This window comes from Hyla sarda, chromosome 1 (assembly GCF_029499605.1).
Source record: "Hyla sarda isolate aHylSar1 chromosome 1, aHylSar1.hap1, whole genome shotgun sequence".
Classification (NCBI taxonomy): Eukaryota; Metazoa; Chordata; class Amphibia; order Anura; family Hylidae; genus Hyla; species Hyla sarda.
The window spans coordinates 274,919,423-274,941,381 of record NC_079189.1 but is presented as its reverse complement, the minus strand read 5'-3'; the positions used below and the strand labels follow the sequence as shown (position 1 = coordinate 274,941,381).

Sequence of the window (21,959 nt, the reverse complement as noted above, 5' to 3'; positions counted from 1 at the left end):
AGCAAAATGTCAATGGCACCTTGGATTGCCAGCCAGTCTCCCATGCCGGTAACTGCTGGGCAGCAGTCTGCGATCTGAGGAGAGCAGGCACGTTCAGGCTTAGGATGGCCGTTGACAGCTTCACACCCTGTATATTGTGGATTTAAGTATCAATAAATCCTTTTCCGAATCGGAGCGGAAGGCGGCAACAGATTAAAATGTCAACTGCACCCGGGATTCCCAGCCAGTCTCCCATGCTGGTACTTACCAGGCCCTAAGCTGGGTAGTAGTCTGCGATCTGACGAGAGCAGGCGCGTTCAGCTTAGGATGGCCGTTGACAGCTTCACACTTTGTATACTGTGGATTTAAGCATCAATAAATAATTTTCGGAATCGGAGCAAAAGCAGAGCAAAATGTCAACTGCACCCGGGATTCCAAGCCAGTCTCCCATGCTGGTACTTACCAGGCCCGAAGCTGGGTAGCAGTCTGCGATCTGACGAGAACAGGCGCATTCAGCTTAGGATGGCCGTAGACATCTTCACACCCTGTATACTGTGGATTTAAGCATCAATAAATCCTTTTCGGAATCGGAGCGGAAGGCGGCAACAGAGCAAAATGTCAACGACAACTGGGATTCCCAGCCAGTCTCCCATGCCGGTACTTACCGGGCCCTAAGATCTGTACCAGTCTGCGATCTGACGAGAGCAGGCGCGTTAAGCTTAGGATGGCCGTCGACAGCTTCACACCTTGTATACTGTGGATTTAAGCATCAATAAATTATTTTCGGAATCGGAGCTGAAGGCAGCAATAGAGCAAAATGTCTACGGCACCCGGGATTCCCAGCCAGTCTCCCATGCCAGTACTTACCGGGCCCTAAGCTGGGTAGCAGTCTGCGATCTGACGAGAGCAGGCGCGTTAAGCTTAGGATGGCCATTGACAGCTTCATTATTATTATACTGTGTATTAAAGCATCAATAAATCCTTTTCGGAATCGGAACGGAAGGCGGCAACAGAGCAAAATGTCAACTGCACCCGGGATTCCCAGCCAGTCTCCCATGCCGGTACTTAATGGGCCCTAGGCTGGGTAGCAGTCTGCGATCTGACGAGAGCAGGCGCGTTCAGCTTAGGATGGCCGTTGACAGCTTCTCGCCCTTTATACTGTGCATTTAAGCATCAATAAATCCTTTTCGGAATCGGAACGGAAGGCGGCAAAAGAGCAAAATGTCAACGGCAGCCGGGATTCCCAGCCAGTTTCCCATGCCGGTACTTACCGGGCCCTAAGATCTGTACCAGTCTGCGATCTGACAAGAGCAGGCGCGTTAAGCTTAGGATAGCCGTAGACGGCTTCACACCCTGTATACTGTGGATTTAAGCATCAATAAATCCTTTTCGGAATCGAAGCGGAAGGCGGCTACAGAGCAAAATGTCAACAACACCTGGGATTCCCAGCCAGTCTCCCACGCTGGTACTTACCGGGCCCTAAGCTGGGTAGCAGTCTGCGATCTGACGAGAGCAGGCGCGTTCAGCTTAGGATGGCCGTTGACAGCTTCACACCCTGAATACTGTGGATTTAAGCATCAATAAATCCTTTTCCGAATCGGAGCGGAAGGCGGCAACAGATTAAAATGTCAACTGCACCCGGGATTCCCAGCCAGTCTCCCATGCTGGTACTTACCAGGCCCTAAGCTGGGTATCAGTCTGCGATCTGACGAGAGCAGGCGCGTTCAGCTTAGGATGGCTGTTGACAGCTTCACACTTTGTATACTGTGCATTTAAGCATCAATAAATCCTTTTCGGAATCGGAAACGGAAGGAGGCAACAGAGCAAAATGTCAACGGCAGTCGGAATTCCCAGCCAGTGTCCCATGCCGGTACTTACCGGGCCCTAAGATCTGTACCAGTCTGCGATCTGACAAGAGCAGGCGCGTTAAGCTTAGGATGGCCGTCGACAGCTTCACACCTTGTATACTGTGGATTTAAGCATCAATAAATTCTTTTCGGAATCGGAGCGGAAGGCAGCAATAGAGCAAAATGTCAATGGCATCCGGGATTCCCAGCCAGTCTCCCATGCCAGTACTTTCCGGGCCCTAAGCTGGGTAGCAGTCTGTGATCTGACGAAAGCAGGCGCGTTCAGCTTAGGATGGCCATTGACAGCTTCATGCTTTTTATACTGTGCATTTAAGCATCAATTAATCCTTTTCAGAATCGGAGAGGAAGGCGGCAACAGAGCAAAATGTCAATAGCACCTTGGATTGCCAGCCAGTCTCCCATGCCCGTACTTGCCGGGCATCAGTCTGCGATCTGACAAGAACAGGCACATTCAGCTTAGGATAGCCGTAGACGGCTTCACACCCTGTATACTGTGGATTTAAGCATCAATAAATCCTTTTCGGAATCGGAGCGGAAGGCGGCTACAGAGCAAAATGTCAAAAACACCCGGGATTCCCAGCCAGTCTCCCATGCCGGTACTTACCGGGCCCTAAGCTGGGTAGCAGTCTGCGATCTGACGAGAGCAGGCGCGTTCAGCTTAGGATGGCCATTGACATCTTCACGCCTTTTATACTGTGGATTTAAGCATCAATAAAAAAGTTTTTTTAATCGGAGAGGAAGGCGGCAACAGATCAAAATGTCAATAGCACCTTGGATTGCCAGCCAGTCTCCCATGCCCGTACTTGCCGGGCAGCAGTCTGCGATCTGACAAGAACAGGCGCATTCAGCTTAGGATAGCCGTAGACGGCTTCACGCCCTGTATATTGTGGATTTAAGCATCAATAAATCCTTCTCGGAATCGGAGCAAAATGTCTACAGAGCTACAGAGCAAAATGTCAACAACACCTGAGATTCCCAGCCAGTCTCCCATGCTGGTACTTACCGGGCCCTAAGCTGGGTAGCAGTCTGCGATCTGACGAGAGCAATTGCGTTCAGCTTAGGATGGCCGTTAACAGCTTCACGCCCTTTATACTGTGCATTTAAGCATCAATAAATCCATTTCCGAATCGGAGCGGAAGGCGGCAACACATTAAAATGTCAACTGCACCTGGGATTCCCAGCCAGTCTCCCATGCTGGTACTCACCAGGCCCTAAGCTGGGTAGCAGTCTGCGATCTGACGAGAGCAGGGGCGTTCAGCTTAGGATGGCAGTTGACAGTTTCACACTTTGTATACTTTGCCTTTAAGCATCAATAAATCCTTTTCGGAATCGGAACAGAAGGCGGCAACAGAGCAAAATGTCAACGGCAGCCGGGATTCCCAGCCAGTGTCCCATGCCGGTACTTACCGGGCCCTAAGATCTGTACCAGTCTGCGATCTGACGAGAGCAGGCGCGTTAAGCTTAGGATGGCCGTCGACAGCTTCACACCTTGTATACTGTGGATTTAAGCATCAATAAATTCTTTTCGGAATCGGAACGGAAGGCAGCAATAGAGCAAAATGTCAACGGCAACCGGGATTCCCAGCCAGTCTCCCATGCCAGTACTTACCGGGCCCTAAGCTGGGTAGCAGTCTGCAATCTGATGAGAGCAGGCGCGTTCAGCTTAGGATGGCCATTGACAGCTTCATGCTTTTTATACTGTGCATTTAAGCATCAATAAATCCTTTTCCGAATCGGAGCGGAAGGCGGCAACAGATTAAAATGTCAACTGCACCCGTGATTCCCAGCCAATGTCCCATGCTGGTACTTACCAGGCCCTAAGCAGGGTAGCAGTCTGCGATCTGACGAGAGCAGGCGCGTTCAGCTTAGGATGGCCGTTGACAGCTTCACACTTTGTATACTGTGCATTTAAGCATCAATAAATCCTTTTCGGAATCGGAACGGAAGGCGGCAACAGAGCAAAATGTCAACGGCAGCCGGGATTCCCAGCCAGTGTCCCATGCCGGTACCTACCGGGCCCTAAGATCTGTACCAGTCTGCGATCTGATGAGAGCAGGCGTGTTCAGCTTAGGATGGCCATTGACAGCTTCATGCTTTTTATACTGTGCATTTAAGCATCAATAAATCCTTTTCGGAATCGGAGAGGAATGCGGCAACAGAGCAAAATGTCAATAGCACCTTGGATTGCCAGCCAGTCTCCCATGCCTGTACTTGCCGGGCAGCAGTCTGCGATCTGACAAGTACAGACACATTCAGCTTAGGATAGCCGTAGACGGCTTAACACCCTGTATACTGTGGATTTAAGCATCAATAAATCCTTTTCGGAATCGGAGCGGAAGGCGGCTAAAGAGCAAAATGTCAACAACACCTGGGATTCCCAGCCAGTCTCCCATGATGGTACTTACCAGGCCCGAAGCTGGGTAGCAGTCTGCGATCTGACGAGAACAGGCGCATTCAGCTTAGGATGGCCGTAGACATCTTCACACCCTGTATACTGTGGATTTAAGCATCAATAAATCCTTTTCGGAATCGGAGCGGAAGGCGGCAACAGAGCAAAATGTCAACGACACCTGGGATTCCCAGCCAGTCTCCCATGCTGGTACTTACCGGGCCCTAAGCTGGGTAACAGTCTGCAATCTGACGAGAGCAGGCGCGTTCAGCTTAGGATGGCCGTTGACAGCTTCTCGCCGTTGACAGCTTCTCGCCCTTTATACTGTGCATTTAAGCATCAATAAATCCTTTTCGGAATCGGAACGGAAGGCGGCAACAGAGCAAAATGTCAACGGCAGCCGGGATTCCCAGCCAGTGTCCCATGCCGGTACTTACCGGGCCCTAAGATCTGTACCAGTCTGCGATCTGACGAGAGCAGGCGCGTTAAGCTTAGGATGGCCGTCGACAGCTTCACACCTTGTATACTGTGGATTTAAGCATCAATAAATTATTTTCGGAATCGGAGCGGAAGGCAGCAATAGAGGAAAATGTCAACGGCACCTGGGATTCCCAGCCAGTCTCCCATGCCAGTACTTACCGGGCCCTAAGCTGGGTAGCAGTCTGCAATCTGATGAGAGAAGGCGCGATCAGCTTAGGATGGCCATCGACAGCTTCACTCCTTGTATACTGTGGATTTAAGCATCAATAAATTATTTTCGGAATCGGAGCAGAAGGCAGCAATAGAGCAAAATGTCATTGGCAACCAGGATTCCCAGCCAGTCTCCCATGCCAGTACTTACCGGGCCCTAAGCTGGGTAACAGTCTGCGATCTGACGAGAGCAGGCGCGTTCAGCTTAGGATGGCCATAGACAGCTTCATGCTTTTTATACTATGCATTTATGCATCAATAAATCCTTTTCGGAATCGGAGCGGAAGGCGGCAAAAGAGCAAAATGTCAACAACACCCTGGATTCCCAGCCAGTCTCCCATGCCGGTACTTACCGGGCCCTAAGCTGGGTAGCAGTCTGCGATCTGACGAGAGCAGGCGCGTTCAGCTTAGGATGGCCATTGACATCTTCACGCCTTGTATACTGTGGATTTAAGCATCAATAAAAAAAAATTTTAATCGGAGAGGAAGGCGACAACAGAGCAAAATGTCAACGGCACCCGGGATTCCCAGCCAGTCTCCCATGCCAGTACTTACCGGGCCCTAAACTGGGTAGCAGTCTGCGATCTGACGAGAGCAGGCGCGTTCAGCTTAGGATGGCCATTGACAGCTTCATGCTTTTTATACTGTGCATTTAAGCATCAATTAATCCTTTTCGGAATCGGAGAGGAAGGCGGCAACAGAGCAAAATGTCAATAGCACCTTGGATTGCCAGCCAGTCTCCCATGCCGGTACTTACTGGGCCCTAAGCTGGGTAGCAGTCTGCGATCTGACGAGAGCAAGCGCGTTCAGCTTAGGATGGCCGTTGACATCTTCATGCCTTGTATATTGTGGATTTAAGCATCAATAAATATTTTTTTAATCGGAAAGGAAGGCGGCAACAGAGCAAAATGTCAATGGCACCTTGGATTGCAAGCCAGTCTCCCATGCCGGTAACTGCCGGGCAGCAGTCTGCGACCTGAGGAGAGCAGGCAAGTTTAGGCTTAGGATGGCCGTTGACAGCTTCACACCCTGTATATTGTGGATTTAAGCATCAATAAATCCTTTTCCGAATCGGAGCGGAAGGCGGCAACAGATTAAAATGTCAACTGCACCCGAGATTCCCAGCCAGTCTCCCATGCTGGTACTTACCAGGCAATAAGCTGGGTAGCAGTCTGCAATCTGACAAGAGTAGGCGCGTTCAGCTTAGGATGGCCATTGACAGCTTCACACTTTGTATACTGTGGATTTAAGCATCAATAAATAATTTTCGGAATCGGAGCAGAAACAGAGCAAAATGTCAACTGCACCCGGGATTCCCAGCCAGTCTCCCATGCTGGTACTTACCAGGCCCGAAGCTGGGTAGCAGTCTGCGACCTGACGAGATCAGGCGCATTCAGCTTAGGATGGCCGTAGACATCTTCACACCCTGTATACTGTGGATTTAAGCATCAATAAATCCTTTTCGGAATCGGAGCGTAAGGCGGCAACAGAGCAAAATGTCAACGACACCTGGGAGTCCCAGCCAGTCTCCCATGCTGGTACTTACCGGGCCCTAAGCTGGGTAGCAGTCTGCGATCTGACGAGAGCAGGCACGTTCAGCTTAGGATGGCCGTTGACAGCTTCTTGCCCTTTATACTGTGCATTTAAGCATCAATAAATCCTTTTCGGAATCGGAAACTGAAGGCGGCAACAGAGAAAAATGTCAACGGCAGCCGGGATTTCCAGCCAGTTTCCCATGCCGGTACTTACCGGGACCTAAGATCTGTACCAGTCTGCGATCTGACAAGAGCAGGCGCGTTAAGCTTAAGATAGCCGTAGACGGCTTCACACCCTGTATACTGTGGATTTAAGCATCAATAAATCCTTTTCGGAATCGAAGCGGAAGGCGGCTACAGAGCAAAATGTCAACAACACCTGGGATTCCCAGCCAGTCTCCCACGCTGGTACTTACCGGGCCCTAAGCTGGGTAGCAGTCTGTGATCTGACGAGAGCAGGCGCGTTCAGCTTAGGATGGCCGTTGACAGCTTCACACCCTGTATACTGTGGATTTAAGCATCAATAAATCCTTTTCCGAATCGGAGCGGAAGGCGGCAACAGATTAAAATGTCAACTGCACCCGGGATTCCCAGCCAGTCTCCCATGCTGGTACTTACCAGGCCCTAAGCTGGGTATCAGTCTGCGATCTGACGAGAGCAGGCGCGTTCAGCTTAGGATGGCCGTTGACAGCTTCACACTTTGTATACTGTGCATTTAAGCATCAATAAATCCTTTTCGGAATCGGAAACGGAAGGCGGCAACAGAGCAAAATGTCAACGGCAGCCGGGATTCCCAGCCAGTGTCCCATGCCGGTACTTACCGGGCCCTAAGATCTGTACCAGTCTGCGATCTGACAAGAGCAGGCGCGTTAAGCTTAGGATGGCCGTCGACAGCTTCACACCTTGTATACTGTGGATTTAAGCATCAATAAATTCTTTTCGGAATCGGAGCGGAAGGCAGCAATAGAGCAAAATGACAACGGCACCCGGGATTCCCAGCCAGTCTCCCATGCCAGTACTTACCGGGCCCTAAGCTGGGTAGCAGTCTGCGATCTGACGAGAGCAGGCGCATTCAGCTTAGGATGGCCATTGACAGCTTCATGCTTTTTATACTGTGCATTTAAGCATCAATTAATCCTTTTCGGAATCGGAGAGGAAGGCGGCAACAGAGCAAAATGTCAATAGCACCTTGGATTGCCAGCCAGTCTCCCATGCCCGTACTTGCCGGGCAGCAGTCTGTTATCTGACAAGAACAGGCACATTCAGATTAGGATAGCCGTAGACGGCTTCACACCCTGTATACTGTGGATTTAAGCATCAATAAATCCTTTTCGGAATCGGAGCGGAAGGCGGCTACAGAGCAAAATGTCAACAACACCTGGGATTCCCAGCCAGTCTCCCATGCCAGTACTTACCGGGCCCTAAGCTGGGTAGCAGTCTGCGATCTGATGAGAGCAGGCGCGTTCAGCTTAGGATGGCCATTGACATCTTCATGCTTTTTATACTGTGCATTTAAGCATCAATAAATCCTTTTCCGAATCGGAGAGGAAGGCGGCAACAGATTAAAATGTCATCTGCACCCGAGATTCCCAGCCAGTGTCCCATGCTGGTACTTACCAGGCCCTAAGCAGGGTAGCAGTCTGCGATCTGACGAGAGCAGGCACGTTCAGCTTAGGATGGCCGTTGACAGCTTCACGCCCTTTATACTGTGCATTTAAGCATCAATAAATCCATTTCCGAATCGGAGCGGAAGGCGCAACAGATTAAAATGTCAACTGCACCCGGGATTCCCAGCCAGTCTCCCATGCTGGTACTTACCAGGCCCTAAGCTGGGTAGCTGTCTGCGATCTGACGAGAGCAGGCGCGTTCAGCTTAGGATGGCGGTTGACAGCTTCACACTTTGTATACTGTGCATTTAAGCATCAATAAATCCTTTTCGGAATCGGAACGGAAGGCGGCAACAGAGCAAAATGTCAACGGCAGCCGGGATTCCCAGCCAGTGTCCCATGCCGGTACTTACCGGGCCCTAAGATCTGTACCAGTCTGCGATCTGACGAGAGCAGGCGTGTTCAGCTTAGGATGGCCATTGACAGCTTCATGCTTTTTATACTGTGCATTTAAGCATCAATAAATCCTTTTCGGAATCCGAGAGGAATGCGGCAACAGAGCAAAATGTCAATAGCACCTTGGATTGCCAGCCAGTCTCCCATGCCCGTACTTGCCGGGCAGCAGTCTGCGATCTGACAAGAACAGACACATTCAGCTTAGGATAGCCGTACACGGCTTAACACCCTTTATACTGTGGATTTAAGCATCAATAAATCCTTTTCGGAATCGGAGCGGAAGGCGGCTAAAGAGCAAAATGTCAACAACACCTGGGATTCCCAGCCAGTCTCCCATGATGGTACTTACCAGGCCCGAAGCTGGGTAGCAGTCTGCGATCTGACGAGAACAGGCGCATTCAGCTTAGGATGGCCGTAGACATCTTCTCACCCTGTATACTGTGGATTTAAGCATCAATAAATCCTTTTCGGAATCGGAGCGGAAGGCGGCAACAGAGCAAAATGTCAACGACACCTGGGATTCCCAGCCAGTCTCCCATGCTGGTACTTACCGGGCCCTAAGCTGGGTAGCAGTCTGCAATCTGACGAGAGCAGGCGCGTTCAGCTTAGGATGGCCGTTGACAGCTTCTCGCCGTTGACAGCTTCTCGCCGTTGACAGCTTCTCGCCCTTTATACTGTTTATTTAAGCATCAATAAATCCTTTTCGGAATCGGAACGGAAGGCGGCAACAGAGCAAAATGTCAACGGCAGCCGGGATTCCCAGCCAGTGTCCCATGCCGGTACTTACCGGGCCCTAAGATCTGTACCAGTCTGCGATCTGACGAGAGCAGGCGCGTTAAACTTAGGATGGCCGTCGACAGCTTCACACCTTGTATACTGTGGATTTAAGCATCAATAAATTCTTTTCGGAATCGGAGCGGAAGGCAGCAATAGAGGAAAATGTCAACGGCACCTGGGATTCCCAGCCAGTCTCCCATGCCAGTACTTACCGGGCCCTAAGCTGGGTAGCAGTCTGCAATCTGACGAGAGAAGGCGCGATCAGCTTAGGATGGCCGTCGACAGCTTCACACCTTGTATACTGTGGATTTAAGCATCAATAAATTCTTTTCGGAATCGGAGCGGAAGGCAGCAATAGAGCAAAATGTCAATGGCAACCAGGATTCCCAGGCAGTCTCCCATGCCAGTACTTACCGGGCCCTAAGCTGGGTAACAGTCTGCGATCTGACGAGAGCAGGCACGTTCAGCTTAGGATGGCCATTGACAGCTTCATGCTTTTTACACTGTGCATTTAAGCATCAATAAATCCTTTTCGGAATCGGAACGGAAGGCGGCAACAGAGCAAAATGTCAACTGCACCCTGGATTCCCAGCCAGTCTCCCATGCCGGTACTTACCGGGCCCTAAGCTGGGTAGCAGTCTGCGATCTGATGAGAGCAGGCGCGTTCAGCTTAGGATGGCCATTGACATCTTTAGGCCTTGTATACTGTGGATTTAAACATCAATAAAAAAAAATTTTAATCGGAGAGGAAGGCGGAAACAGAGCAAAATGTCAACGGCACCCGGGATTCCCAGCCAGTCTCCCATGCCAGTACTTACCGGGCCTTAAGCTGGGTAGCAGTCTGCGATCTGACGAGAGCAGGCGCGTTCAGCTTAGGATGGCCATTGACAGCTTCAGGCGTTTTATACTGTGCATTTAAGCATCAATTAATCCTTTTCGGAATCGGAGTGGAAGGCGGCAACAGAGCAAAATGTCAATAGCACCTTGGATTGCCAGCCAGTCTCCCATGCCCGTACTTGCCGGGCAGCAGTCTGCGATCTGCCAAGAACAGGCACATTCAGCTTAGGATAGCCGTAGACGGCTTCACACCCTGTATACTGTGGATTTAAGCATCAATAAATCCTTTTCGGAATCGAAGCAGAAGGCGGCTACAGAGCAAAATGTCAACAACACCCGGGATTCCCAGCCAGTCTCCCATGCCAGTACTTACCGGGCCCTAAGCTGGGTAGCAGTCTGCGATCTGACGAGAACAGGCGCGTTCAGCTTAGGATGGCCATTGACATCTTCACGCTTTGTATACTGTGGATTTAAGCATCAATAAAAAAGTTTTTTTAATCGGAGAGGAAGGCGGCAACAGATCAAAATGTCAATAGCACCTTGGATTGCCAGCCAGTCTCCCATGCCCGTACTTGCCGGGCAGCAGTCTGCGATCTGACAAGAACAGGCGCATTCAGCTTAGGATAGCCGTAGACGGCTTCACGCCCTGTATATTGTGGATTTAAGCATCAATAAATCCTTCTCGGAATCGGAGCAAAATGTCTACAGAGCTACAGAGCAAAATGTCAACAACACCTGAGATTCCCAGCCAGTCTCCCATGCTGGTACTTACCGGGCCCTAAGCTGGGTAGCAGTCTGCGATCTGACGAGAGCAGGTGCGTTCAGCTTAGGATGGCCGTTAACAGCTTCACGCCCTTTATACTGTGCATTTAAACATCAATAAATCCTTTTCCGAATCGGAGCGGAAGGCGGCAACAGAGCAAAATGTCAACGGCTGCCGGGATTCCCAACCAGTGTCCCATGCTGGTACTCACCAGGCCCTAAGCTGGGTAGCAGTCTGCGATCTGACGAGAGCAGGCGCGTTCAGCTTAGGATGGCCGTTGACAGCTTCACACTTTGTAAACTGTGCCTTTAAGCATCAATAAATCCTTTTCGGAATCGGAACGGAAGGCGGCAACAGAGCAAAATGTCAACGGCTGCCGGGATTACCAGCCAGTGTCCCATGCTGGTACTTACCGGACCCTAAGATCTGTACCAGTCTGCGATCTGACGAGAGCAGGCGCGTTAAGCTTAGGATGGCCGTCGACAGCTTCACACCTTGTATACTGTGGATTTAAGCATCAATAAATTCTTTTCGGAATCGGACCGGAAGGCAGCAATAGAGCAAAATGTCAACGGCATCCAGGATTCCCAGCCAGTCTCCCATGCCAGTACTTACCAGGCCCTAAGCTGGGTAGCAGTCTGCGATCTGACGAGAGCAGGCGCGTTCAGCTTAGGATGGCCATTGACAGCATCATGCTTTTTATACTGTGCATTTAAGCATCAATAAATCCTTTTCGGAATCGGAACGGAAGGCGGCAACAGAGCAAAATGTCAACTGCACCCGGTATTCCCAGCCAGTCTCCCATGCCGGTACTTACTGGGCCCTAAGCTGGGTAGCAGTCTGCGATCTGACGAGAGCAAGCGCGTTCAGCTTAGGATGGCCGTTGACATTTTCACGCCTTGTATATTGTGGATTTAAGCATCAATAAATATTTTTTTAATCGGAAAGGAAGGCGGCAACAGAGCAAAATGTCAATGGCACCTTGGATTGCCAGCCAGTCTCCCATGCTGGTAACTGCCGGGCAGCAGTCTGCGACCTGAGGAAAGCAGGCACGTTCAGGCTTAGGATGGCCGTTGACAGCTTCACACCCTGTATATTGTGGATTTAAGCATCAATAAATCCTTTTCCGAATCGGAGCGGAAGGCGGCAACAGATAAATGATAAAATGTCAACTGCACCCGAGATTCCCAGCCAGTCTCCCATGCTGGTACTTACCAGGCAATAAGCTGGGTAGCAGTCTGCAATCTGACAAGAGCAGGCGCGTTCAGCTTAGGATGGCCGTTGACAGCTTCACGCTTTGTATACTGTGGATTTAAGCATCAATAAATAATTTTCGGAATCGGAGCAGAAACAGAGCAAAATGTCAACTGCACCCTTGATTCCCAGCCAGTCTCCCATGCTGGTACTTACCAGGCCCAAAGCTGGGTAGCAGTCTGCGATCTGACGAGATCAGGCGCATTCAGCTTAGGATGGCCGTAGACATCTTCACACCCTGTATACTGTGGATTTAAGCATCAATAAATCCTTTTCGGAATCGGAACGGAAGGCGGCAACAGAGCAAAATGTCAACGGCAGCCGGGATTCCCAGCCAGTTTCCCATGCCGGTACTTACCGGGACCTAAGATCTGTACCAGTCTGCGATCTGACAAGAGCAGGCGCGTTCAGCTTAGGATAGCCGTAGACGGCTTCACACCCTGTATACTGTGGATTTAAGCATCAATAAATCCTTTTCGGAATCGAAGCGGAAGGCGGCTACAGAGCAAAATGTCAACAACACCTGGGATTCCCAGCCAGTCTCCCACGCTCGTACTTACCGGGTACTAAGCTGGGTAGCAGTCTGCGATCTGACGAGAGCAGGCACGTTCAGCTTAGGATGGCCGTTGACAGCTTCACACCCTGTATACTGTGGATTTAAGCATCAATAAATCCTTTTCCGAATCGGAGCGGAAGGCGGCAACAGATTAAAATGTCAACTGCACCCGGGATTCCCAGCCAGTCTCTCATGCTGGTACTTACCAGGCCCTAAGCTGGTTATCAGTCTGCGATCTGACGAGAGCAGGCGCGTTCAGCTTAGGATGGCCGTTGACAGCTTCACACTTTGTATACTGTGCATTTAAGCATCAATAAATCCTTTTCGGAAACGGAAACGGAAACGGAAGGCGGCAACAGAGCAAAATGTCAACGGCAGCCGGGATTCCCAGCCAGTGTCCCATGCCGGTACTTACCGGGCCCTAAGATCTGTACCAGTCTGCGATCTGACAAGAGCAGGCACGTTAAGCTTAGGATGGCCATCGACAGCTTCACACCTTCTATACTGTGGATTTAAGCATCAATAAATTATTTTCGGAATCGGAGCGGAAGGCAGCAATAGAGCAAAATGACAACGGCACCCGGGATTCCCAGCCAGTCTCCCATGCCAGTACTTACCAGGCCCTAAGCTGGGTAGCAGTCTGCGATCTGACGAGAGCAGGCGCGTTCAGCTTAGGACGGCCATTGACAGCTTCATGCTTTTTATACTGTGCATTTAAGCATCAATTAATCCTTTTCGGAATCGGAGAGGAAGGCGGCAACAGAGCAAAATGTCAATAGCACCTTGGATTGCCAGCCAGTCTCCCATGCCCGTACTTGCCGGGCAGCAGTCTGCGATCTGACAAGAACAGGCACATTCAGATTAGGATAGCCGTAGACGGCTTCACACCCTGTATACTGTGCATTTAAGCATCAATAAATCCTTTTCGGAATCGGAGCGGAAGGCGGCTACAGAGCAAAATGTCAACAACACCTGGGATTCCCAGCCAGTCTCCCATGCTGGTACTTACCAGGCCCTAAGCTGGGTATCAGTCTGCGATCTGACGAGAGCAGGCGCGTTCAGCTTAGGATGGCCGTTGACAGCTTCACGCCCTTTATACTGTGCATTTAAGCATCAATAAATCCTTTTCCGAATCGGAGCGGAAGGCGGCAACAGATTAAAATGTCAACTGCACCCGGGATTCCCAGCCAGTCTCCCATGCTGGTACTTACCAGGCCCTAAGCTGGGTAGCAGTCTGCGATCTGACGAGAGCAGGCGCGTTCAGCATAGGATGGCCGTTGACAGCTTCACACTTTGTATACTGTGCATTTAAGCATCAATAAATCCTTTTCGGAATCGGAACGGAAGGCGGCAACAGAGCAAAATGTCAACGGCAGCCGGGATTCTCAGCCAGTGTCCCATGCCGGTACTTACCGGGCCCTAAGATGGGTAGCAGTCTTACCGGGCCCTAAGATGGGTAGCAGTCTGCGATCTGACGAGAGCAGGCGCGTTCAGCTTAGGATGGCCGTTGACATCTTCACGCATTGTATATTGTGGATTTAAGCATCAATAAATATTTTTATTAATCGGAGAGGAAGGCGGCAACAGAGCAAAATGTCAATGGCACCTTGGATTGCCAGCCAGTCTCCCACGCCGGTATATGCCGGGCAGCAGTCTGCGATCTGAGGAGAGCAGACACGTTCAGCTTAGGATGGCCGTTGACAGCTTCACACCCTGTATATTGTGGATTTAAGCATCAATAAATCCTTTTCCGAATCGGAGTGGAAGGCGGCAACAGATTAAAATGTCAACTGCACCCGGGATTCCCAGCCAGTCTCCCATGCTGGTACTTACCAGGCAATAAGCTGGGTAGCAGTCTGCAATCTGACAAGAGCAGGCGCGTTCAGCTTAGGATGGCCGTTGACAGCTTCACACTTTGTATACTGTGGATTTAAGCATCAATAAATAATTTTCGGAATCGGAGCAGAAACAGAGCAAAATGTCAACTGCACCCGGGATTCCCAGCCAGTTTCCCATGCTGGTACTTACCAGGCCCGAAGCTGGGTAGCAGTCTGCAATCTGACTAGATCAGGCGCATTAAGCTTAGGACGGCCGTAGACATTTTCCCACCCTGTATACTGTGGATTTAAGCATCAATAAATCCTTTTCGGAATCGGAGCGTAAGGCGGCAACAGAGCAAAATGTCAACGACACCTGGGATTCCCAGCCAGTCTCCCATGCTGGTACTTACCGGGCCCTAAGCTGGATAGCAGTCTGTGATCTGACGAGAGCAGGCGCGTTCAGCTTAGGATGGCCGTTGACAGCTTCACACCCTGTATATTGTGGATTTAAACATCAATAAATCCTTTTCCGAATCGGAGCGGAAGGCGGCAACAGATTAAAATGTCAACTGCACCCGGGATTCCCAGCCAGTGTCCCATGCTGGTACTTACCAGGCCCTAAGCTGGGTAGCAGTCTGCGATCTGACGAGAGCAGGCGCGTTCAGCTTAGGATGGCCGTTGACAGCTTCACACTTTGTATACTGTGGATTTAAGCATCAATAAAAAAAATTCGGAATCGGAGCAGAAACAGAGCAAAATGTCAACTGCACCCGGGATTCCCAGTCAGTCTTCCATGCTGGTACTTACCAGGCCCGAAGCTGGGTAGCAGTCTGCGATCTGACAAGAACAGGCGCATTCAGCTTAGGATGGCCGTAGACATCTTCACACCCTGTATACTGTGGATTTAAGCATCAATAAATCCTTTTCGGAATCGGAGCAAAATGTCTACAGAGCTACAGAGCAAAATGTCAACAACACCTGAGATTCCCTGCCAGTCTCCCATGCTGGTACTTACCGGGCCCTAAGCAGGGTAGCAATCTGCGATCTGACGAGAGCAGGCGCGTTAAGCTTAGGATGGCCGTTGACAGCTTCACGCCCTTTATACTGTGCATTTAAGCATCAATAAATCCTTTTCCGAATCGGAGCGGAAGGCGGCAACAGATTAAAATGTCAACTGCACCCGGGATTCCCAGCCAGTCTCCCATGCTGGTACTTACCAGGCCCTAAGCTGGGTAGCAGTCTGCGATCTGACGAGAGCAGGCGCGTTCAGCTTAGGATGGCCGTTGACAGCTTCACACTTTGTATACTGTGCATTTAAGCATCAATAAATCCTTTTCGGAATCGGAACGGAAGGCGGCAACAGAGCAAAATGTCAACGGCAGCCGGGATTCCCAGCCAGTGTCCCATGCCGGTACTTACCGGGCCCTAAGATCTGTACCAGTCTGCGATCTGACGAGAGCAGGCGCGTTAAGCTTAGGATGGCCGTCGACAGCTTCACACCTTGTATACTGTGGATTTAAGCATCGATAAATTCTTTTCGGAATCGGAGCGGAAGGCAGCAATAGAGCAAAATGTCAACGGCACCCGGGATTCCCAGCCAGTCTCCCATGCCAGTACTTACCGGGCCCTAAGCTGGGTAGCAGTCTGCGATCTGACGAGAGCAGGCGCGTTCAGCTTAGGATGGCCATTGACAGCTTCATGCTTTTTATACTGTGCATTTAAGCATCAATAAATCCTTTTCCGAATCGGAGCGGAAGGCGGCAACAGATTAAAATGTCAACTGCACCCGGGATTCCCAGCCAGTGTCCCATGCTGGTACTTACCAGGCCCTAAGCAGGGTAGCAGTCTGCGATCTGACGAGAGCAGGCGCGTTCAGCTTAGGATGGCCGTTGACAGCTTCACACTTTGTATACTGTGCATTTAAGCATCAATAAATCCTTTTCGGAATCGGAACGGAAGGCGGCAACAGAGCAAAATGTCAACGGCAGCCGGGATTCCCAGCCAGTGTCCCATGCCGGTACTTACCGGGCCCTAAGATTTGTACCAGTCTGCGATCTGACGAGAGCAGGCGTGTTCAGCTTAGGATGGCCATTGACAGCTTCATGCTTTTTATACTGTGCATTTAAGCATCAATAAATCCTTTTCGGAATCGGAGAGGAATGCGGCAACAGAGCAAAATGTCAATAGCACCTTGGATTGCCAGCCAGTCTCCCGTGCCCGTACTTGCCGGGCAGCAGTCTGCGATCTGACAAGAACAGACACATTCAGCTTAGGATAGCCGTAGACGGCTTAACACCCTGTATACTGTGGATTTAAGCATCAATAAATCCTTTTCGGAATCGGAGCGGAAGGCGGCTAAAGAGCAAAATGTCAACAACACCCGGGATTCCCAGCCAGTCTCCCATGATGGTACTTACCAGGCCCGAAGCTGGGTAGCAGTCTGCGATCTGACGAGAACAGGCGCATTCAGCTTAGGATGGCCATAGACATCTTCACACCCTGTATACTGTGGATTTAAGCATCAATAAATCCTTTTCGGAATCGGAGCGGAAGGCGGCAACAGAGCAAAATGTCAACGACACCAGGGATTCCTTGCCAGTCTCCCATGCTGGTACTTACCGGGCCCTAAGCTGGGTAGCAGTCTGCAATCTGACGAGAGCAGGCGCGTTCAGCTTAGGATGGCCGTTGACAGCTTCTCGCCGTTGACAGCTTCTCGCCCTTTATACTGTGCATTTAAGCATCAATAAATCCTTTTCGGAATCGGAACGGAAGGCGGCAACAGAGCAAAAATTCAACGGCAGCCGGGATTCAAAGCCAGTGTCCCATGCCGGTACTTACCGGGCCCTAAGATCTGTACCAGTCTGCGATCTGACGAGAGCAGGCGCGTTAAGCTTAGGATGGCCGTCGACAGCTTCACACCTTGTATACTGTGGATTTAAGCATCAATAAATTATTTTCGGAATCGGAGCGGAAGGCAGCAATAGAGGAAAATGTCAACGGCACCTGGGATTCCCAGCCAGTCTCCCATGCCAGTACTTACCGGGCCCTAAGCTGGGTAGCAGTCTGCAATCTGACGAGAGAAGGCGCGATCAGCTTAGGATGGCCGTCGACAGCTTCACACCTTGTATACTGTGGATTTAAGCATCAATAAATTCTTTTCGGAATCGGAGCGGAAGGCAGCAATAGAGCAAAATGTCAATGGCAACCAGGATTCCAAGCCAGTCTCCCATGCCAGTACTTACCGGGCCCTAAGCTAGGTAACAGTCTGCGATCTGACGAGAGAAGGCGCGTTCAGCTTAGGATGGCCATTGACAGCTTCATGCTTTTTATACTGTGCATTTAAGCATCAATAAATCCTTTTCGGAATCGGAACGGAAGGCGGCAACAGAGCAAAATGTCAACTGCACCCTGGTTTCCCAGCCAGTCTCCCATGCCGGTACTTACCGGGCCCTAAGCTGGGTAGCAGTCTGCGATCCGACGAAAGCAGGCGCGTTCAGCTTAGGATGGCCATTGACATCTTCACGCCTTGTATACTGTGGATTTAAGCATCAATAAAAAAAAATTTTAATCGGAGAGGAAGGCGGCAAAAGAGCAAAATGTCAACGGGACCCGGGATTCCCAGTCAGTCTCCCATGCCAGTACTTACCGGGCCCTAAGCTGGGTAGCAGTCTGCAATCTGACGAGAGCAGGCGCGTTCAGCTTAGGATGGCCATTGACACCTTCATGCTTTTTATACTGTGCATTTAAGCATCTATTAATCCTTTTCGGAATCGGAGAGGAAGGCGGCAACAGAGCAAAATGTCAATAGCACCTTGGATTGCCAGCCAGTCTCCCATGCCCGTACTTGCCGGGCAGCAGTCTGCGATCTGACAAGAACAGGCACATTCAGCTTAGGATAGCTGTAGACGGCTTCACACCCTGTATACTGTGGATTTAAGCATCAATAAATCCTTTTCGGAATCGGAGCGGAAGGCGGCTACAGAGCAAAATGTCAACAACACCCGGGATTCCCAGCCAGTCTCCCATGCCAGTACTTACCGGGCCCTAAGCTGGGTAGCAGTTTGCGATCTGACGAGAGCAGGCACGTTCAGCTTAGGATGGCCATTGACATCTTCACGCCTTGTATACTGTGGATTTAAGCATCAATAAAAAAGTTTTTTTAATCGGAGAGGAAGGCGGCAACAGATCAAAATGTCAATAGCACCTTGGATTGCCAGCCAGTCTCCCATGCCCGTACTTGCCGGGCAGCAGTCTGCGATCTGACAAGAACGGGCGCATTCAGCTTAGGATAGCCGTAGACGGCTTCACACCCTGTATATTGTGGATTTAAGCATCAATAAATCCTTCTCGGAATCGGAGCAAAATGTCTACAGAGCTACAGAGCAAAATGTCAACAACACCTGAGATTCCCAGCCAGTCTCCCATGCTGGTACTTACCGGGCCCTAAGCTGGGTAGCAGTCTGCGATCTGACGAGAGCAGGTGCGTTCAGCTTAGGATGGCCGTTAACAGCTTCACGCCCTTTATACTGTGCATTTAAGCATCAATAAATCCTTTTCCGAATCGGAGCGGAAGGCGGCAACAGATTAAAATGTCAACTGCACCCGGGATTCCCAGCCAGTCTCCCATGCTGGTACTCACCAGGCCCTAAGCTGGGTAGCAGTCTGCGATCTGACGAGAGCAGGCGCGTTCAGCTTAGGATGGCCATTGACAGCTTCACACTTTGTATACTGTGCCTTTAAGCATCAATAAATCCTTTTCGGAATCGGAACGGAAGGCGGCAAGAGAGCAAAATGTCAACGGCTGCCGGTATTCCCAGCCAGTGTCCCATGCCGGTACTTACCGGACCCTAAGATCTGTACCAGTCTGCGATCTAACGAGAGCAGGCGCGTTAAGCTTAGGATGGCCGTCGACAGCTTCACACCTTGTATACTGTGGATTTAAGCATCAATAAATTATTTTCGGAATCGGACCGGAAGGCAGCAATAGAGCAAAATGTCAACGGCATCCGGGATTCCCAGCCAGTCTCCCATGCCAGTACTTACCAGGCCCTAAGCTGGGTAGCAGTCTGCGATCTGACGAGAGCAGGCGCGTTCAGCTTAGGATGGCCGTTGACAGCTACTCGCCCTTTATACTGTGCATTTAGGCATCAATAAATCCTTTTCGGAATCGGAACGGAAGGCGGCAACAGAGCAAAATTTCAACGGCAGCCGGGATTCCCAGCCAGTGTCCCATGCCGGTACTTACCGGGCCCTAAGATCTGTACCAGTCTGCGATCTGACGAGAGCAGGCGAGTGAAGCTTAGGATGGCCGTCGACAGCTTCACACCTTGTATACTGTGGATTTAAGCATCAATAAATTCTTTTCGGAATCAGAGCGGAAGGCAGCAATAGAGCAAAATGTCAACGGCAACCGGGATTCCCAGCCAGTCTCCCATGCCAGTACCTACCGAGCCCTAAGCTAGAGCAGTCTGCGATCTGACGAGAGCAGGCGCGTTCAGCTTAGGATGGCCATTGAAAGCTTCATGCTTTTTATACTGTGCATTTAAGCATCAATAAATTCTTTTCGGAATCGGTGCGGAAGGCGGCAACAGATTAAAATGTCAACTGCACCCGGGATTCCCAGCCAGTCTCCCATGCTGGTACTTACTGTGCCCTTAGCTGGGTAGCAGTCTGCGATCTGACGAGAGCAGGCGCGTTCAGCTTAGGATGGCCATTGACAGCTTCATGCTTTTTATACTGTGCATTTAAGCATCAATAAATCCTTTTCGGAATCGGAACGGAAGGCGGCAACAGAGCATAATGTAAACTGCACCCGGGATTCCCAGCCAGTCTCCCATGCCGGTAATTACTGGGCCCTAAGCTGGGTGACGGTCTGTGATCTGACGAAAGCAAGCGCGTTCAGCTTAGGATGGCCGTTGACATCTTCACGCCTTGTATATTGTGGATTTAGGCATCAATAAATATTTTTATTAATCGGAGAGGAAGGCGGCAACAGAGCAAAATGTCAATGGCACCTTGAATTGCCAGCCAGTCTCCAATGCTGGTAACTGCCGGGCAGCAGTCTGCGATCTGAGGAGAGCAGGCGCGTTCAGCTTAGGATGGCCGTTGACAGCTTCACGCTTTGTATACTGTGGATTTAAGCATCAATAAATAATTTTCGGAATCGGAGCAGAAACAGAGCAAAATGTCAACAGCACCCGGGATACCCAGCCAGTCTCCCATGCTGGTACTTACCAGGCCCGAAGCTGGGTAGCAGTCTGCGATCTGACGAGAACAGGCGCATTCAGCTTAAGATGGCCGCAGACATCTTCACACCCTGTATACTGTGGATTTAAGCATCAATAAATCCTTTTCGGAATCGGAGAGTAAGGCGGCAACAGAGCAAAATGTCAACGACACCTGGGATTCCCAGCCAGTCTCCCATGCTGGTACTTACCGGGCTCTAAGCTGGGTAGCAGTCTGCGATCTGACGAGAGCAGGCACGTTCAGCTTAGGATGGCCGTTGACAGCTTCTCGCACTTTATACTGTGCATTTAAGCATCAATAAATCCTTTTCGGAATCGGAACGGAAGGCGGCAACAGAGCAAAATGTCAACGGCAGCCGGGATTCCCAACCAGTGTCCCATGCCGGTACTTACCGTGCCCTAAGATCTGTACCAGTCTGCGATCTGACAAGAGCAGGCACGTTAAGCTTAGGATGGCCGTCGACAGCTTCACACCTTGTATACTGTGGATTTAAGCATCAATAAATTATTTTCGGAATCGGAGCGGAAGGCAGCAATAGAGCAAAATGTCAACGGCACCCGGGATTCCCAGCCAGTCTCCCATGCCAGTACTTACCGGGCCCTAAGCTGGGTAGCAGTCTGCGATCTGACGAGAGCAGGCGCGTTCAGCTTAGGATGGCCATTGACAGCTTCATGCTTTTTATACTGTGCATTTAAGCATCAATAAATCCTTTTCGGAATGGGAGAGGAAGGCGGCAACAGAGCAAAATGTCAATAGCACCCTGAATTGCCAGCCAGTCTCCGATCTGACAAGAACAGGCACATTCAGCTTAGGATAGCCGTAGACGGCTTCACACCCTGTATACTGTGGATTTAAGCATCAATAAATCCTTTTCGGAATCGGAGCGGAAGGCGGCTACAGAGCAAAATGTCAACAACACCTGGGATTCCCAGCCAGTCTCCCATGCTGGTACTTACCGGGCCCTAAGCTGGGTAGCAGTCTGCGTTCTGACGAGAGCAGGCGCGTTCAGCTTAGGATGGCCATTGACAGCTTCACACTTTGTATACTGTGGATTTAAGCATCAATAAATCCTTTTCGGAATCGGAACGGAAGGCGGAAACAGAGCAAAATGTCAACGGCAGCCGGGATTCCCAGCCAGTGTCCCATGCCGGTACTTACCGGGCCCTAAGATCTGTACCAGTT

General features: G+C 50.5%; 22 pseudogenes; all 22 read right to left on the bottom strand.

Moving 5' to 3' along the window:
• Positions 1–797: 797 nt before the first annotated feature.
• On the bottom strand, positions 798–917 carry LOC130352760 (5S ribosomal RNA; annotated as a pseudogene).
• A 486-nt stretch (positions 918–1,403) lies between these two features.
• Positions 1,404–1,523, bottom strand: LOC130324252 (5S ribosomal RNA; annotated as a pseudogene).
• Positions 1,524–3,003: 1,480 nt separating this feature from the next.
• On the bottom strand, positions 3,004–3,123 carry LOC130328715 (5S ribosomal RNA; annotated as a pseudogene).
• A 284-nt stretch (positions 3,124–3,407) lies between these two features.
• On the bottom strand, positions 3,408–3,527 carry LOC130352674 (5S ribosomal RNA; annotated as a pseudogene).
• An 878-nt stretch (positions 3,528–4,405) lies between these two features.
• LOC130336692 (5S ribosomal RNA) lies at positions 4,406–4,525 on the bottom strand (annotated as a pseudogene).
• A 907-nt stretch (positions 4,526–5,432) lies between these two features.
• Positions 5,433–5,552, bottom strand: LOC130328800 (5S ribosomal RNA; annotated as a pseudogene).
• Positions 5,553–7,435: 1,883 nt separating this feature from the next.
• Positions 7,436–7,555, bottom strand: LOC130328511 (5S ribosomal RNA; annotated as a pseudogene).
• A 272-nt stretch (positions 7,556–7,827) lies between these two features.
• Positions 7,828–7,947, bottom strand: LOC130318827 (5S ribosomal RNA; annotated as a pseudogene).
• Positions 7,948–8,230: 283 nt separating this feature from the next.
• Positions 8,231–8,350, bottom strand: LOC130318226 (5S ribosomal RNA; annotated as a pseudogene).
• A 676-nt stretch (positions 8,351–9,026) lies between these two features.
• On the bottom strand, positions 9,027–9,146 carry LOC130352354 (5S ribosomal RNA; annotated as a pseudogene).
• Positions 9,147–9,666: 520 nt separating this feature from the next.
• On the bottom strand, positions 9,667–9,786 carry LOC130351868 (5S ribosomal RNA; annotated as a pseudogene).
• A 284-nt stretch (positions 9,787–10,070) lies between these two features.
• Positions 10,071–10,190, bottom strand: LOC130330187 (5S ribosomal RNA; annotated as a pseudogene).
• Positions 10,191–10,861: 671 nt separating this feature from the next.
• Positions 10,862–10,981, bottom strand: LOC130332661 (5S ribosomal RNA; annotated as a pseudogene).
• Positions 10,982–11,467: 486 nt separating this feature from the next.
• Positions 11,468–11,587, bottom strand: LOC130346908 (5S ribosomal RNA; annotated as a pseudogene).
• A 2,084-nt stretch (positions 11,588–13,671) lies between these two features.
• On the bottom strand, positions 13,672–13,791 carry LOC130331150 (5S ribosomal RNA; annotated as a pseudogene).
• Positions 13,792–14,892: 1,101 nt separating this feature from the next.
• Positions 14,893–15,012, bottom strand: LOC130352748 (5S ribosomal RNA; annotated as a pseudogene).
• A 687-nt stretch (positions 15,013–15,699) lies between these two features.
• On the bottom strand, positions 15,700–15,819 carry LOC130351762 (5S ribosomal RNA; annotated as a pseudogene).
• A 284-nt stretch (positions 15,820–16,103) lies between these two features.
• On the bottom strand, positions 16,104–16,223 carry LOC130315954 (5S ribosomal RNA; annotated as a pseudogene).
• Positions 16,224–18,919: 2,696 nt separating this feature from the next.
• LOC130332654 (5S ribosomal RNA) lies at positions 18,920–19,039 on the bottom strand (annotated as a pseudogene).
• A 486-nt stretch (positions 19,040–19,525) lies between these two features.
• LOC130326478 (5S ribosomal RNA) lies at positions 19,526–19,645 on the bottom strand (annotated as a pseudogene).
• A 1,677-nt stretch (positions 19,646–21,322) lies between these two features.
• On the bottom strand, positions 21,323–21,442 carry LOC130315518 (5S ribosomal RNA; annotated as a pseudogene).
• Positions 21,443–21,684: 242 nt separating this feature from the next.
• LOC130322698 (5S ribosomal RNA) lies at positions 21,685–21,804 on the bottom strand (annotated as a pseudogene).
• Positions 21,805–21,959: the final 155 nt, after the last annotated feature.